This window comes from Melospiza melodia, chromosome 6 (assembly GCF_035770615.1).
Source record: "Melospiza melodia melodia isolate bMelMel2 chromosome 6, bMelMel2.pri, whole genome shotgun sequence".
In the NCBI taxonomy this organism is placed as follows: domain Eukaryota; kingdom Metazoa; phylum Chordata; class Aves; order Passeriformes; family Passerellidae; genus Melospiza; species Melospiza melodia.
Window position 1 is genome coordinate 32,480,935 of NC_086199.1, and position 16,864 is coordinate 32,497,798.

Sequence of the window (16,864 nt, forward strand, 5' to 3'; positions counted from 1 at the left end):
GTTTTCAGGGGCCAGCCGGCCCCTCTCAGCCATAGGCTCCCAAACTAAAACCACAGCCCTTTACACTGGCAAACAAAACTCAACTGCCCTTCTTCTGGATGGCAAATTGCAGGAGCCATTTGGTACTACAAAACCAGCCCAACTTGGCAATGGTGCCACCTTGGGTCTGGTCACCATGCTGCGTATCATGGATTTTCAGGAGCCATCTGGCCTCTGAGAGCCATAGGCCCCCAAATACAAACCACAGCCCTTCTCTCTGGAAAACAAAACTCAGCTGCCCCGCTTCTGGATGGCAGATTGCAGGAGCCACTTGGTACTATCAAACCAGCCCGACTTGGCACTGGTGCCACCTTGGCTCTGGGAACCATCCTGCGTATCGTGGATTGTCAGAAGCCAGCTGGCCACTCCCAGCCACAGGCCCCCAAACAAAATCAACGGCGCTTTTCCCTGGAAAACAAAACTCGCCTGCCAACTTTTTGATGGCAGATTGCAGTAGCAACTTGGTAATATCAAACCAGCCCAACTTGGCACTGGTGCCACCATGGGTCTGGTCACCATCCTGCCTATCGTAGCTTTTCAGGAGCCAGCCGGTCACTCCCAGCCATAGGCCCGCAGACACAAACCTCGGCCCTTTTCCCTGGCAAACAAAACTCAACTGCCCCTCTTCTGGATGGCAGATTGCAGGAGCCGCTTGGTACTATCAAACCAGCCCGACTTGGCACTGGTGCTGCCTTGGGTCTGGAAACCATGCTGCGTAACGTAGATTCTAAGGCGCCAGAAGGCCACACCCAGCCTCAGGCCCCCAAACACAAACAATGGCGCTTTTCCCTGGAAAAAAAAACTCAACTGCCCCTCTTCTGGATGGCAAATTGCAGGACGCACTTGGTACTACAAAAACAGCCTGATTTGGCACTGGTGCCACCTTGGATCTGGGAACCATCCTGCTATCGTGGATTTTCAGGGGCCAGCAGGCCACTCCCAGCCATGTGCCCCCAAACAAAAACCACAGCCCTTTACTCTGGTAAACAAAACTCAACTGCCCATCTTCTGGATGGCAAATTGCAGGAGCCACTTGGTACTACAAAACCAGCCCGACTTGGCAGTGGTGCCACCTTGGGTCTGGTCACCATCCTGCGTATCGTGCATTTTCAGGAGCCAGCTGGCCACTCCCAGCCATATGCCCGCAAACACAACCCACGGCCCTTTTCTGTGGCAAACAAAACTCAGCTGCCCAGCTTCTGGATGGCAGATTGCAGGAGCCACTTGGCACTATCAAACCAGCCGGGCTATGCACTGGTGCTACCTTGGGTCTGGGAACCATCCAGCGTGTTGTGGATGGTCATGAGCCAGACGACAACTCTCGGCCACAGACCCCAATCAAAAACACCGACCCGTTTCACAGGCAAACAAAACTCAGCTGCCCCGCTTCTGGATGGGAGGTTGCAGAAGGCACTTGACACTGTCAAACCAGCACGACTTGGCACTGGTGCCACCTTGGCTCTGGGAACCATGCTGCGTATCATGGATTTTCAAGAGCTAGCCGGTCACTCCAAGCCATAGGCCCCCAGACACAAACCTCGGCCCGTTTCCCTGGCAAACAAAAGTAAGCTGCCCCGCTTCTGGATGGCAGATTGCCGGAGCTATTTAGTACTCTTAAACCATCCCCACTTGGCACTGGTGCCACCTTGGCTCTGGGAACCATCCTACCTATCGTGGATTTTCAGGGGCCAGCCGGCCACTCTCAACCTTATGCCCCCAACACAAACCACGGCCCTTTCCTCTGGCAAACAAAACTCAACTGCCCCTCTTCTGGATGGCAAATTGCAGGACGCACTTGGTACTACAAAAACAGCCTGACTTGGCACTGGTGCCACCTTGGGTCTGGGAACCATCCTGCGTATCGAGCTTTTTAAGGAGCCAGCCTGCCACTCCCAGGCATATGCCCCCAAAAACAAACCACGGACATTTTCTCTTGCAAACAAAAATCAGCTGCCCCGCATCTGGATGGCAGATTGCAGGAACCACTTTGCACCATCAAACCAGCCCGACTTGGCACTGGTGCCATCATGGATCTGGGAACCATCCTACCTATCGTCGATTTTCAGGGGCCAGCAGGCCACTCTCAGCCATGTGCCCCCAAACAAAGACCACGGCCCTTTACTCTGGTAAACAAAACTCAACTGCCCCTCTTCTGGATGGCAAATTGCAGGAGCCACTTGGTACTACAAAACCAGCCCAACTTGGCACTGGTGCCACCTTGGCTCTGGGAACCATCCTGCCTATCGTAGCTTTTCAGGAGCCAGCCGGTCACTCCCAACCATAGGCCCTGAGACACAAACCTCGGCCCGTTTCCCTGGCAAACAAAAGTAAGCTGCCCAGCTTCTGGATGGCAGATTGCAGGAGCCACTTGGTACTATCAAACCAGCCCGACTTGGCACTGGTGCCACCTTGGGTCTGGGAACCATCCTGCGTATTGTGGATTGTCAGGAGCCAGCCGACCACTGTCGGCCACAGTCCCCAATCAAAAACAACGGCCCGTTTCAAAGGCAGAAGAAACTCAGCTGCCCCGCTTCTGCATGGGAGATAGCAGGAGGCACTTGACACTGTCAGACCAGCCCGACTTGGCACTGGTGCCACCTTGGGTCTGGGAACCTTGCTGCGTATCATGGATTTTCAAGAGCCAGCCGGCCACTGCCAGCCACAGGCCCCCAAACAAAAACCACAGCCCTTTTCTCTGGAAAACAAAAGAAACCTGCCCCGCTTCTGGATGGCAGATTGCAGGAGCCACTTTGCACCATCAAACCAGCCCGACTTGGCACAGGTGCCACCTCTGGTCTGGGAACCATGCTGCGTATCGTGGATTCTAAGGAGCCAGCCGGCCACTCCCAGCCACAGGCCCCCAAACACAAACAACGGCGCTTTTCCCTGGAAAACAAAACTCGCCTGCCATATTTTGATGGCAGATTGCAGGAGCCACTTGGTACAATCAAACAACCCCAACTTGGCACTGGTGCCACCATGGGTCTGGTCACCATCCTGCCTATCGTAGCTTTTCAGGAGCCAGCCGGTCACTCCCAGCCATAGGCCCCCAGACACAAACCTCAGCCCGTTTCCATGGCAAACAAAAGTAAGCTGCCCCGCTTCTGGATGGCAGATTGCAGGAGCCACTTGGTACTATCAAACCAGCCCGACTTGGCACTGGTGCCACCTTGGGTCTGGGAACCATCCTGCGTATTGTGGATTGTCAGGAGCCAGCCGACCACTCTCGGGCGCAGTCCCCAATCAAAAACAACGGCCCGTTTCACAGGCAGAAGAAACTCAGCTGCCCCGCTTCTGGATGGGAGATAGCAGGAGGCACTTGACATTGTCAAACCAGCCCGACTTGGCACTGGTGACACCTTGGGTCTGGGAACCTTGCTGCGTATCATGGATTTTCAGGAGCCAGCCGGCCGCTGCCAGCCACAGGCCCCCAAACACAAACCACAGCCCTTTTCTCTGGAAAACAAACTCAGCTGCCCCGCTTCTGGATGGCAGATTGCAGGAGCCACTTTGCACCATCAAACCAGCCCGACTTGGCACTGGTGCCACCTCTGGTCTGGGAACCATGCTGCGTATCGTGGATTCTAAGGAGCCAGCCAGCCACTCCCAGCCACAGGCCCCCAAACACAAACCACGGCGCTTTTCCGTGGAAAACAAAACTCGCCTGCTAAATTTTGATGGCAGATTGCAGGAGCCACTTGGTACTATCAAACCAGCCCAACTTGGCACTGGTGCCACCATGGGTCTAGTCACCATCCTGCCTATCGTAGCTTTTCAGGAGCCAGCCGGTCACTCTCGGCCACAGTCCCCAATCAAAAACAACGGCCCGTTTCACAGGCAGAAGAAACTCAGCTGCCCCGCTTCTGGATGGGAGATAGCAGGAGGCACTTGACATTGTCAAACCAGCCTGACTTGGCACTGGTGACACCTTGGGTCTGGGAACCTTGCTGCGTATCATGGATTTTCAGGAGCCAGCCGGCCACTACCAGCCACAGGCCCCCAAACACAAACCACAGCCCTTTTCTCTGGCAAACAAAACTCAGCTGCCCCGCTTCTGGATGGCAGATTGCAGGAGCCACTTGGTACTATCAAACCAGCCCGACTTGGCACTGGTGCCACCTTAGCTCTGGGAACCATCCTGCATATCGTGGATTTTAAGAAGCCAGCTGGCCACTCCCAGCCACAGGCCCCAAACAGAAACAACGGCGATTTTCCCTGGAAAACAAAACTAACCTGCCAACATTTTGATGGCAGATTGCAGGAGCAACTTGGTGTTATAAAACCAGCCCAACTTGGCACTGGTGCCACCATGGGTCTGGTCACCATCCTGCCTATCGTAGCTTTTCAGGAGCCAGCCGGTCACTCCCAGCCATAGGCCCACAGACACAAACCTCGGCCCTTTTCCCTGGCAAACAAAAGTAAGCTGCCCCGCTTCTGGATGGCAGATTGCAGGAGCCGCTTGGTACTATCAAACCAGCCCGACTTGGCACTGGTGCCACCTTGGGTCTGGGAACCATGCTGCGTATTGCGGATTCTAAGGTGCCCGGAGGCCACTCCCAGCCTCAGGCCCCCAAACACAAACAACGGCGCTTTTCCCTGGAAAACAAAACTCGCCTGCCAACTATTTGATGGCAGATTGCAGAAGCAACTTGGTACTATCAAACCAGCCCAACTTGGCACTGGTGCCACCATGGGTCTGGTCATCATCCTGCCTATCGTAGCTTTTCAGGAGCCAGCCGGTCACTCCCAGCCATAGGCCCCCAGACACAAACCTCGGCCCGTTTCCCTTGCAAACAAAAGTAAGCTGCCCCGCTTCTGGATGGCAGATTGCAGGAGGTATTTAGTACAATCAAACCACCCCGACATGGCACTGGTGCCACCTTGGCTCCGGGAACCATCCTGCCTATCGTGGATTTTCAGGGGCCAGCCGGTCACTCCCAGCCATAGGCCCCTAGACACAAAGCTCGGCCCGTTTCCCTGGCAAAGAAAAGTAAGCTGCCCCGCTTCTGGATGGCAGATTGCAGGAGGCACTTTGCACCATACAACCAGCCTGACTTGGCACTGGTGCCACCTCTGGTCTGGGAACCATCCTGCCTATCGTGGGTTTTCAGGCGCCAGCCGGCCCCTCTCAGCCGTAGGCTCCCAAACTAAAACCACAGCCCTTTACACTCGCAAACAAAACTCAGCTGCCCTTCTTCTGGATGGCAAATTGCAGGAGCCATTTTGTACTGCAAAACCAGCCCAACTTGGCAATGGTGCCACCTTGGGTCTGGTCACCATGCTGCGTATCATGGATTTTCAGGAGCCAGCCAGCCACTGACATCCATAGGCCCCCAAAAACAAACCACAGCCCTTTTCTCTGGAAAACAAAACTCAGCTGCCCCGCATCTGGATGGCAGATTGCAGGAGCCACTTGGTACTATCAAACCAGCCCGACTTGGCACTGGTGCCACCTTGGCTCTGTGAACCATGCTGCGTATCATGGATTTTCAAGAGCCAGCCTGCCACTGCCAGCCACAGGCCCCCAAACAAAAACCACAGCCCTTTTCTCTGGAAAACAAAAGAAACCTGCCCCGCTTCTGGATGGCAGATTGCAGGAGCCACTTTGCACCATCAAACCAGCCCGACTTGGCACAGGTGCCACCTCTGGTCTGGGAACCATGCTGCGTATCGTGGATTCTAAGGAGCCAGCCGGCCACTCCCAGCCTCAGGCCCCCAAACACAAACCACGGCGCTTTTCCCTGGAAAACAAAACTCGCCTGCCAAATTTTGATGGCAGATTGCAGGAGCCACTTGGTACAATCAAACAACCCCAACTTGGCACTGGTGCCACCATGGGTCTAGTCACCATCCTGCCTATCGTAGCTTTTCAGGAGCCAGCCGGTCACTCCCAGCCATAGGCCCCCAGACACAAACCTCGGCCCATTTCCCTGGCAAACAGAAGTAAGCTGCCCCGGTTCTGGATGGCAGATTGCAGGAGCCACTTTGCACCATCAAACCAGCCCGACTTGGCACAGGTGCCACCTCTGGTCTGGGAACCATCCTGCCTATCGTGGGTTTTCAGGGGCCAGCCGGCCCCTCTCAGCCATAGGCTCCCAAACTAAAACCACAGCCCTTTACACTGGCAAACAAAACTCAACTGCCCCGCTTCTGGATGGCAAATTGCAGGAGCCATTTTGTACTACAAAACCAGCCCAACTTGGCAATGGTGCCACCTTGGGTCTGGTCACCATGCTGCGTAACATGGATTTTCAGGAGCCAGCCGGCCACTGACAGCCATAGGCCCCCAAAAACAAACCACAGCCCTTTTCTCTGGAAAACAAAACTCAGCTGCCCCGCATCTGGATGGCAGATTGCAGGAGCCACTTGGTACTATCAAACCAGCCCGACTTGGCACTGGTGCCACCTTGGGTCTGGGAACCATGCTGCGTAACACAGATTCTAAGGCGCCAGGCGGCCACTCCCAGACACAGGCCCCCAAACACAAACAACGGCGCTTTTCCCTGGAAAACAAAACTCGCCTGCCAACTTTTTGATGGCAGATTGCAGTAGCAACTTGGTACTGTCAAACCAGCCCAACTTGGCACTGATGCCACCATGGGTCTGGGAACCATCCTGCCTATCGTAGCTTTTCAGGAGCCAGCCGGTCACTCCCAGCCATAGGCCCACAGACACAAACCTCGGCCCGTTTCCCTGGCAAACAAAAGTAAGCTGCCCCGCTTCTGGATGGCAGATTGCCGGAGCTATTTAGTACTCTTAAACCAGCCCGACTTGGCACTGGTGCCACCTTGGCTCTGGGAACCATCCTACCTATCGTGGATTTTCAGGGGCCAGCCGGCCACTCTCAACCTTATGCCCCCAACACAAACCACGGCCCTTTTCTCTGGCAAACAAAACTCAACTGCCCCTCTTCTGGATGGCAAATTGCAGGACGCACTTGGTACTACAAAAACAGCCTGACTTGGCACTGGTGCCACCTTGGGTCTGGGAACCATCCTGCGTATCGAGCTTTTTAAGGAGCCAGCCTGCCACTCCCAGGCATATGCCCCCAAAAACAAACCACGGACCTTTTCTCTTGCAAACAAAAGTAAGCTGCCCCGCTTCTGGATGGCAGATTGCAGGAGCCACTTTGCACCATCAAACCAGCTCGACTTGGCACTGGTGCCATCATGGATCTGGGAACCATCCTGCCTATCGTGGACTTTCTGGGGCCAGCAGGCCACGCTCAGCCATGTGCCCCCAAACAAAGACCACGGCCCTTTACTCTGGTAAACAAAACTCAACTGCCCCTCTTCTGGATGGCAAATTGCAGGAGCCACTTGGTACTACAAAACCAGCCCGACTTGGCACTGGTGCCACCTTGGGTCTGGGAACCATCCTGCGTATTGTGGATGGTCAGGAGCCAGCCGACCACTGTCGGCCACAGTCCCCAATCAAAAACAACGGCCCGTTTCAAAGGCAGAAGAAACTCAGCTGCCCTGCTTCTGGATGGGAGATAGCAGGAGGCACTTGACACTGTCAGACCAGCCCGACTTGGCACTGGTGCCACCTTGGGTCTGGGAACCTTGCTGCGTATCATGGATTTTCAGGAGCCAGCTGGCCACTGCCAGCCACTGGCCCCCAAACACAAACCACAGCCCTTTTCTCTGGCAAACAAAAGTAACCTGCCCCGCTTCTGGATGGCAGATTGCAGGAGTCACTTGGTACTATCAAACCAGCCCGACTTGGCACTGGTGCCACCTTAGCTCTGGGAACCATCCTGCATATCGTGGATTTTAAGAAGCCAGCTGGCCACTCCCAGCCACAGGCCCCCAAACACAAACCACGGCGCTTTTCCCTGGAAAACAAAACTCGCCTGCCTACTTTTTGATGGCAGATTGCAGGAGCCACTTGGTACTATCAAACCAGCCCGACTTGGCACTGCTGCCACCTTGGGTCTGGGAACCATCCTGCGTATTGTGGATTGTCATGAGCCAGCCGACCACTCTCGGCCACAGTCCCCAGTCAAAAACAACGGCCCGTTTCATAGGCAGAAGAAACTCAGCTGCCCCGCTTCTGGATGGGAGATAGCAGGAGGCACTTGACACTGTCTGACCAGCCCGACTTGGCACTGGTGCCACCTTGGGTCTGGGAACCTTGCTGCGTATCATGGATTTTCAGGAGCCAGCCGGCCACTGCCAGCCACTGGCCCCCAAACACAAACCACAGCCCTTTTCTCTGGCAAACAAAAGTAACCTGCCCCGCTTCTGGATGGCAGATTGCAGGAGCCACTTGGTACTATCAAACCAGCCCGACTTGGCACTGGTGCCACCTTAGCTCTGGGAACCATCCTGCATATCGTGGATTTTAAGAAGCCAGCTGGCCACTCCCAGCCACAGGCCCCCAAACACAAACAACGGCGCTTTTCCCTGGAAAAAAAACTCGCCTGCCTACTTTTTGATGGCAGATTGCAGGAGCCACTTGGTACTATCAAACCAGCCCGACTTGGCACTGGTGCCACCTTGGGTCTGGGAACCATGCTGCGTAACGTAGATTCTAAGGCGCCAGGAGGCCACTCCCAGCCTCAGGCCCCCAAACACAAACAACGGCGCTTTTCCCTGGAAAACAAAACACGCCTGCCAACTTTTTGATGGCAGATTGCAGTAGCAACTTGGTACTATAAAACCAGCCCAACTTGGCACTGGTGCCACCATGGGTCTGGTCACCATCCTGCCTATCGTAGCTTTTCAGGAGCCAGCCGGTCACTCCCAGCCATAGGCCCCCAGACACAAACCTCGGCCCGTTTCCCTGGCAAACAAAACTCAGCTGCCCCGCTTCTGGATGGCAGATTGCAGGAGGTATTTAGTACAATCAAACCAGCCCGACATGGCACTGGTGCCACCTTGGCACCGGGAATCATCCTGCCTATCGTGGATTTTCAGGGGCCAGCCGGTCACTCCCAGCCATAGGCCCCCAAACACAAACCTCAGCCCGTTTCCCTGGCAAACATAAGTAAGCTGCCCCGCTTCTGGATGGCAGATTGCAGGAGCCACTTTGCACCATCAAACCAGCCCGACTTGGCGCTGGTGCCACCTCTGGTCTGGGAACCATCCTGCCTATTGTGGGTTTTCAGGGGCCAGCCGGCCCCTCTCAGCCATAGGCTCCCCAACTAAAACCACAGCCCTTTACACTGGCAAACAAAACTCAACTGCCCTTCTTCTGGATGGCAAATTGCAGGAGCCATTTGGTACTACAAAACCAGCCCAACTTGGCAATGGTGCCACCTTGGGTCTGGTCACCATGCTGCGTATCATGGATTTTCAGGAGCCCGCCAGCCACTGATAGCCATAGGCCCGGAGACACAAACCTCGGCCCTTTTCCCTGGCAAACAAAAGTAAGCTGCCCCGCTTCTGGATGGCAGATTGCAGGAGCCGCTTGGTACTATCAAACCAGCCCAACTTGGCACTGATGCCACCATGGATCTGGGAACCATCCTGCCTATCGTAGCTTTTCAGGAGCCCGCCGGTCACTCCCAGCCATAGGCCCCCAGACACAATCCTCGGCCCGTTTCCCTGGCAAACAAAAGTAAGCTGCCCCGCTTCTGGATGGCAGATTGCCGGAGCTATTTAGTACTCTTAAACCAGCCCCACTTGGCACTGGTTCCACCTTGGCTCCGGGAACCATCCTACCTATCGTGGATTTTCAGGGGCCAGCCGGCCACTCTCAACCTTATGCCCCCAACACAAACCACGGCCCTTTTCTCTGGCAAACAAAACTCAACTGCCCCTCTTCTGGATGGCAAATTGCAGGACGCACTTGGTACTACAAAAACAGCCTGACTTGGCACTGGTGCCACCTTGGGTCTGGGAACCATCCTGCGTATCGAGCTTTTTAAGGAGCCAGCCTGCCACTTCCAGGCATATGCCCCCAAAAACAAACCACGGACCTTTTCTCTTGCAAACAAAAATCAGCTGCCCCGCATCTGGATGGCAGATTGCAGGAGCCACTTTGCACCATCAAACCAGCCCGACTTGGCACTGGTGCCACCTTGGATCTGGGAACCATCCTGCCTATCGTGGATTTTCAGGGGCCAGCAGGCCACTCTCAGCCATGTGCCCCCAAACAAAAACCACGCCCCTTTACTCTGGTAAACAAAACTCAACTGCCCCTCTTCTGGATGGCAAATTGCAGGAGCCACTTGGTACTACAAAACCAGCCCAACTTGGCACTGGTGCCACCTTGGGTCTGGTCACCATCCTGCCTATCGTAGCTTTTCAGGAGCCAGCCGGTCACTCCCAACCATAGGCCCCCAGACACAAACCTCGGCCCGTTTCCCTGGCAAACAAAAGTAAGGTTGTGTAGAGCTTTATTAATAATTTGTTAGCTGAGAAATGCCACACTGATATAATGCCACTGGTTAAACTGAAGGAGAAAAGTCAGCAGTCAGCAAGCTAAAAGGAAGAGTCAGCAGCGACCTTGCTGCAACATGAGGATAGGGAGTTGAGATTAGTCCTGAATACATCCTAAGAATATGTAGAAAGTATCAAAAGTAGAACCAGAGGAATGTAGAAGTAGGCGTAGGTGCTGATATGCAAGCTGACCAATCCTGAGCTCAACATTTGCATTATGTATGAAGCTCATTATTAACTGTATTTAACCCGCCGTACTGATCAATAAAATTGAGCCTGTGATGATCAAAATGATGTCCTGGTTCCCTTCCGTCGACAAATGGTGGAGAATGCGGGCATAACCGAATCTCTGCCCTTTTTCTCGGATTAAAAGAAAAAGGGATTACGCCACGGTCCGGAAGTTGGGTTTGGGTCCCAGCAGCCGGGACGGTGCCGGAATTTGAAGCACCCTTAAGGTTCACAACCGTGACTTAAGCCAATACGTGTCCGCCGGAGCCTGGAGAGCTGCAACAGCGCGCGCTGATTAATAGGTTTGGATAGGCAAGCGGCATATGATTTATTTACCGCCTATTTAGAGCGGCGTGGGATAAAAGGGATAGATTTAAAAAAGGAGTTACCAGGGTTATTAGCTTATGGCCATGCTAAGGGTATCTTTTCTAATCCTCATACAGTTCATGAGTTATCAGAGTGGAGAAAGTTTGGGGAAATATTGTGGGATACAGTACTAGATGATGATAAGTCAGCAAAGAAATTCGGGAAGTTATGGCGGGTGGTGTATAACACGTTACTTCAGCAGGTCTCTGAGAGAAAGGCAGCAGAAAGGGCAACAGAAGCTCATAAGAGGAATATAGGGTATGGTCGTGAAGATGATCCCCTGGCACCCTCTGTAACTAAGGTACTTATGCCTAAGAGTCCCCAGCAAAGTGGTGTGGAGGATTTCTCTATAGGCGCAGTGGAACCGTCTGCACCTTTTCTGTCAGAGGGGGAGGGCGAGTCGGATGGTGGGAGTAGGGGCAAGCCAGCTTCGCCTCCGCCGCCAGCCTTGCCTCCGCCGCTACCCCTCAGTGAGCCGGCTCAGGTTACAGCTTCGGTGGGGGGTCACCTCCGGCTCCGGTTTCACTGTCAGCTCCAGCGGGGGAGGGGGGGCTCCCGCTTCCCCCGCGCGAGCCAGCCTCTGCTTCACTGACCCCCCCGCGCGAAAACTCGGTGTCTGCACCGAAGCGCCAGCAGCATAGCACCCTTAAAGAGCCAGATCCCATCCCAGGGGCACACCGTGATCCATGGGGGGAGATGGCTAAACAGAGGAGAGAAGCTTGGGCTGCTTTGGCGAAAGAAGTGATGCAAATGGGGGATGGTGAGGCGGTGGAAATAGCTTCTAGTCTTGCATGTCCAGTTACATACACACCACAGTATGATGCACAGGGGAACCTTACGCATAATATAGCAGAATATACTCCCTTAGATTGGAAGCTGTTAACTCAGCTACGTTCTACGGTTAGTCAGTTTGGAGTAAAAAGTGAACCTGTTAAGCAAATGTTAGATTATCTTTTTAATACTCAGGTTTTATGTCCTAATGATTTAAGAAGAATAGTTCGGTTGATATTTACTCAGCATCAGCAGTTATTGTTTAATGCACATGACCCATTACATGGAGTAACAGTAAAGGAGCTGATGGGCTTAGAGGCATTTTTACGTACAGAGGCACAGATGATATTGGGAGCTGATAAACTTACAGAGTTTATGTGGTTAGTGCGTGCTGCAATAGACATGGTTAAAGAGCCAGGAGGGTTACCGGCTTATATGGGCATTAAACAAGGTAGGGAAGAATCATTTGGAAATTTTATTGATAGAGCAGCTACTGCTATAGATCGGGCTGGTGTTGCAGGGCGCTATTGAAGCAGGTGTGCCTTGCAAAATAGCAATCCAGCAACCCAGAGAGTGTTAGCTACTTTAGGGGCAAATTGGACTATTGAGGAAGCATTAGAGCGAATGGCATTAATGCCAACAGCTTCACAGGCATTTATAGCAGAAGCCTTAAAGGAATTAGGACTAGGGTTGCAAAAGCATAGTCTACTCAAAATCAGGTGTTAGCTGCTCTTGCTCCTCTCCAAAGCGGCTCACTGGCAGTCACGTAAAGAGGCTGGAGACCATTCATCAAGTGTTACCGATGCGGCAATGAGGGACAGACACAAGTTGCCGCCGTGACATCGGAGACACCAGCTGCTGCCGTGACATCGCTGCTACCTCCTGTCTGCAACCCGCAACAACCGGGAGCCTCGGCTTGGACTTACCAGCAGCAGTAGACGTCACACTAATGACAAACCAGCCTGAGAGGATACCCACTGGAGTAAAGGGTCCTCTTATATTAAATGGACAAACATGTGGAGCATTATTGCTGGGACGTTCCTCTATAACTATGTTGGGATTATTTGTTTTGCCTGGTGTTATCAATGCGGACTTTACAGGGGAAATACAAATTATGGCTTACACCCTTTATCCTCCGATTAAAATTACAAAAGGACAACGCATTGCACAATTGGTACCACTGTCACAAATGACATCAGGAATACAATCATTTACTGGGCAAGCATGGGATGAAAAAGGTTTTGGCTCTACTGGTGTTACACTTTTAACTGTGGATTTACAAAATAGACCAAAGCAAAAGGTTGAAATTACCTATGGGCATCAAAGCATAACCCTTTATGGATTATTGGATACAGGAGCAGATACTAGCATCATTTCTCCAGAAGCCTGGCCACAACATTGGCCTCTATTTCCTTCATCAAACATGCTCACAAGAGTGGGAGGATTTACATTGGCAAGCAGGTCGCCGTCTTTGTCTGTGTGCATTGAGAATCAACAAATATCTGCTGTGTTTTCAATTGTTCAACTGCCTCCTACAGTTTCCTGTTTAATTGGAAGGGACATTTTAACACAATTGGGAGTGGTGTTAACTAATCAGCACCCTTTGGGGTAATTGCCATTGCTTGGACTTTCCCCATTCCACTCACCTGGAAAACGGATACACCGGTGATGGTTAAGCAATGGCCATTAAAAGGGGAGAGTCTTATGCATGAATTGGTACAGGAACAATATACAAAGGGACACCTGCGACTGTCCACAAGCCCTTGGAATACACCTATTTTTGTAATCAAAAAGAAATCAGGGAAATATCGTTTGATACATGATTTGAGGGCTGTAAATGACCAAATGGAACCAATGGGGGCCTTACAGCCTGGTCTTCCAAATCCAGCTATGATTCCAGAACACTGGCCACTTTTAATTATTGACCTAAAGGATTGTTTTTTCACTATTGGCCTGCATCCTGATGACATGAAGAGATTTGCTTTTACTTTACCAGCAATAAATCGTGGGGAACCAGATAAAAGATTTGAATGGACATCTCTTCCGCAGGGCATGCGCAACTCTCCCACTTTATGTCAGCTTTATGTTGATGCAGCATTACAGCCACTACGTCGTAAATGGCCAGCAACTATAATATATCATTACATGGACGATATTTTGTTTGCACAGCAACAGCCATTCTCCTCTTTACAGATTAACACCATTAAAAATACTCTTGCTGCATATTCACTTGTTATTGCTGCAGAGAAAATTCAGACTACAAAGCCCTGGAAATATTTGGGATGGACTTTGACGGATCAAATAGTGATACCACAAAAATTGGAATTACAATTGGACATTAAAACTCTACATGATGCACAGAAGTTGCTGGGAGACTTACAGTGGCTGAAGCCTATTGTGGGAATACCAAATCACTTATTAGAAGCCCTACGGCCTTTGTTAAAAGGTGTGGACCCGACTACTCCTGTACACCTGACAAAGGAGCATCATCTTGCCTTGCAGCAAATTAGTAACTGTGTACAGCAAGGGTATGTGTCTCGTCGACAACTTGACCACCCCATTGACCTTACTATTTGGAATAGCCCTTGCCACTTGCTTGGTGCTCTCTCTCAGTTGCAAAAGAAAACGGGGGAGATACGGGTATTGGAATGGTTATCACCACCACTACAGCATAAGAAAACAATATCTTCAAAAATGGAACAATTGGCTGCATTAATCAAAAAGGGGCGTCTCAGAATTCTTGAAGTGGATGGTAGAGAACCTGCTACTATTAGATTGCCTATGGAAAAAGAAACTTTGGACTGGTACTTGATAAATTCAAAGAATTTACAAGAAGCATTATTGATGTCACCTGCTAAAGTAGAGACTAGTAAATTAGTGCCTAGAGTTTTGCAATGGATGACAGAATGGAACTGGATTACTCGACCTTTAAGAGAAGAAAACCCCATAGAAGGAGCTATTACAGTTTTTACAGATGCAGGAAAGAAATCAAGGCGTGCTGCTGTTACCTGGCAAGAAAAAGGACAATGGAAGCATCAACTCCTCACAGCAGACCCTGCAGATAGCTTACAAACTTTGGAATTGTTAGCAGTAGTATGGGCGGTGTCCAACTTACAGGAGCCTTTAAATGTGGTCACAGACTCTATGTATGTTGCAGGAGTAGTCAAACGAATAGAGGAAGCAGCAATTAAGGAAGTGAATAATAAACGATTGTATGAGTTACTGATACAGTTAAGGAAAGTTTTACGGGAAAGAGCAAACGGTACCCTTAAGCAGTATATTGAAAAACATCAAGATTTGACAGATCCACAAGCATGTTTGGCTAAGGTTTTGTATGTGATTAATCATTTATGCATTTTTGGGGAAGATGATACCCCCCCTACAATGAAACATCATCCGAGGTCAGGTCAGGAAAATACTAAGGAAACAGAGGTCTGGGTTAAGTATAAGAACCCAAGTACAGGATTATGGGAAAAACCTGCAAAAGTATTATATTGGGGTCGGGGGTATCTTTGTGTTTCCTCACCTACAAGGCCTTTGTGGGTGCCTGCTAAGTGGACTAAACCTGTTTTTGATGCAGGCTCTGGTGGATCACCTTACGGAGGAGGACAGGGAGCGACTGGGGAAGAAACTGCTTCTAGTCCTACAACCACTACTGTTTCAATTGAAGGGGTACTCGGAAGCGGTGGACAGAGCACTGACACGTCACTACCGGACGGCCCAGGAGTTGATTGGTTTCATTGACTCATTATCAACTTTTCATTTAACAGATCCAGCGAAACTACATTGCCTTGACTGTCACAATCCACATTGTGCTGCCTGGATAGCTCTACGTTGTGGGGGTTGTGAAAGAACTTTTTGGATAAAACAATCATTATTACGGGATTTGTGGTGTCATACTTGTGAACACGAGCATACGTGGGGAAAAAGCTGGCAAGATGAATTAAGGAGACAAACGGGGCAAAACGCATATATAGCTTTAAATCTTTATGAGTCTCCTGAACAGAAGGTTCTTGCTTATTATCGATGGGAAATACAATGTATTGTAAATAGAATTAAGGTTCAAAGTAAATCACGTATAGTTTCTGTAAAGTGTAGGAAATTAGTGCCTTTAACACAGCATTCAGTTGTAGGACCCTTCCAAGGGGATCCTGATAGAGCATTAGATTGCTGCATTGATAAGTTGCAAAAATTAAGTTTGAAAGTGGCAGGACCAGTGAAATTAGGAGGAGCAAGATTGAAGACAGATAAGAAAAAGAAGGCAAAAAAGGGAACGGTCTCATTTGAATAGGGGTATCAGTGATTGCTAATTAATTTTCTATGATTAGAACAATTTTACTGTTGTGGGACCCTCGGGAGGATATAGTTGTTGAGGAGGATAGCGAACAAGAACTACGATTACGAAATAAGATACACCTTGTGTTAAAGAAAGACCTTGAGCTGTTAGCCTCATATAGTAAAAAGGCTGAAGAGGCTTTGCGATCACCACCATTGAATTGGTTGCTTTGGGTTGAAGATACACAATTTTATACTGGTCCTTACTTACATTCGCTTCCTTGTTATGTTTGCAAAAAGGATAAAGATAAATGCTATGCATGGGTAGCTTTGCATTGTGCAGATTGTAATCAGGTTTATTGGTATTCACAGAAGTCATTGGGATATTTATGGTGTACATCTTGTTTTGGAAAGTGGATTCGAAATCATATCTGGGTTAGAGCTCTTGAACAAAGTACTGGCCTGCCAGGACGGACAAGATTACAGCTCTTTGAGAGTGCAGAACAAGTGGTTATAGCATATCTTAGGTGGAAGTTACAGGAAAACCTTAGAATATTTGAAATTACTAAAGCCTCACGCATCATAGCAGCTCGCTGCAAAGCTGATTTGCCTTCAAACTTACCTCGTGCTATACTTGTGAGTAAGGATGCTGATTTAGAATTAGATCAGTATATTCAAGAATTGACTCAGCCTTACAATAGACAATCTAGCAAACCAGGGAAAAGACAGCGAAGAAAGAAAAAACAACGTAAGCAGAAGGAAGAAAAGGAGAAGCAAAGTAAGCAGAAAGAAAAATG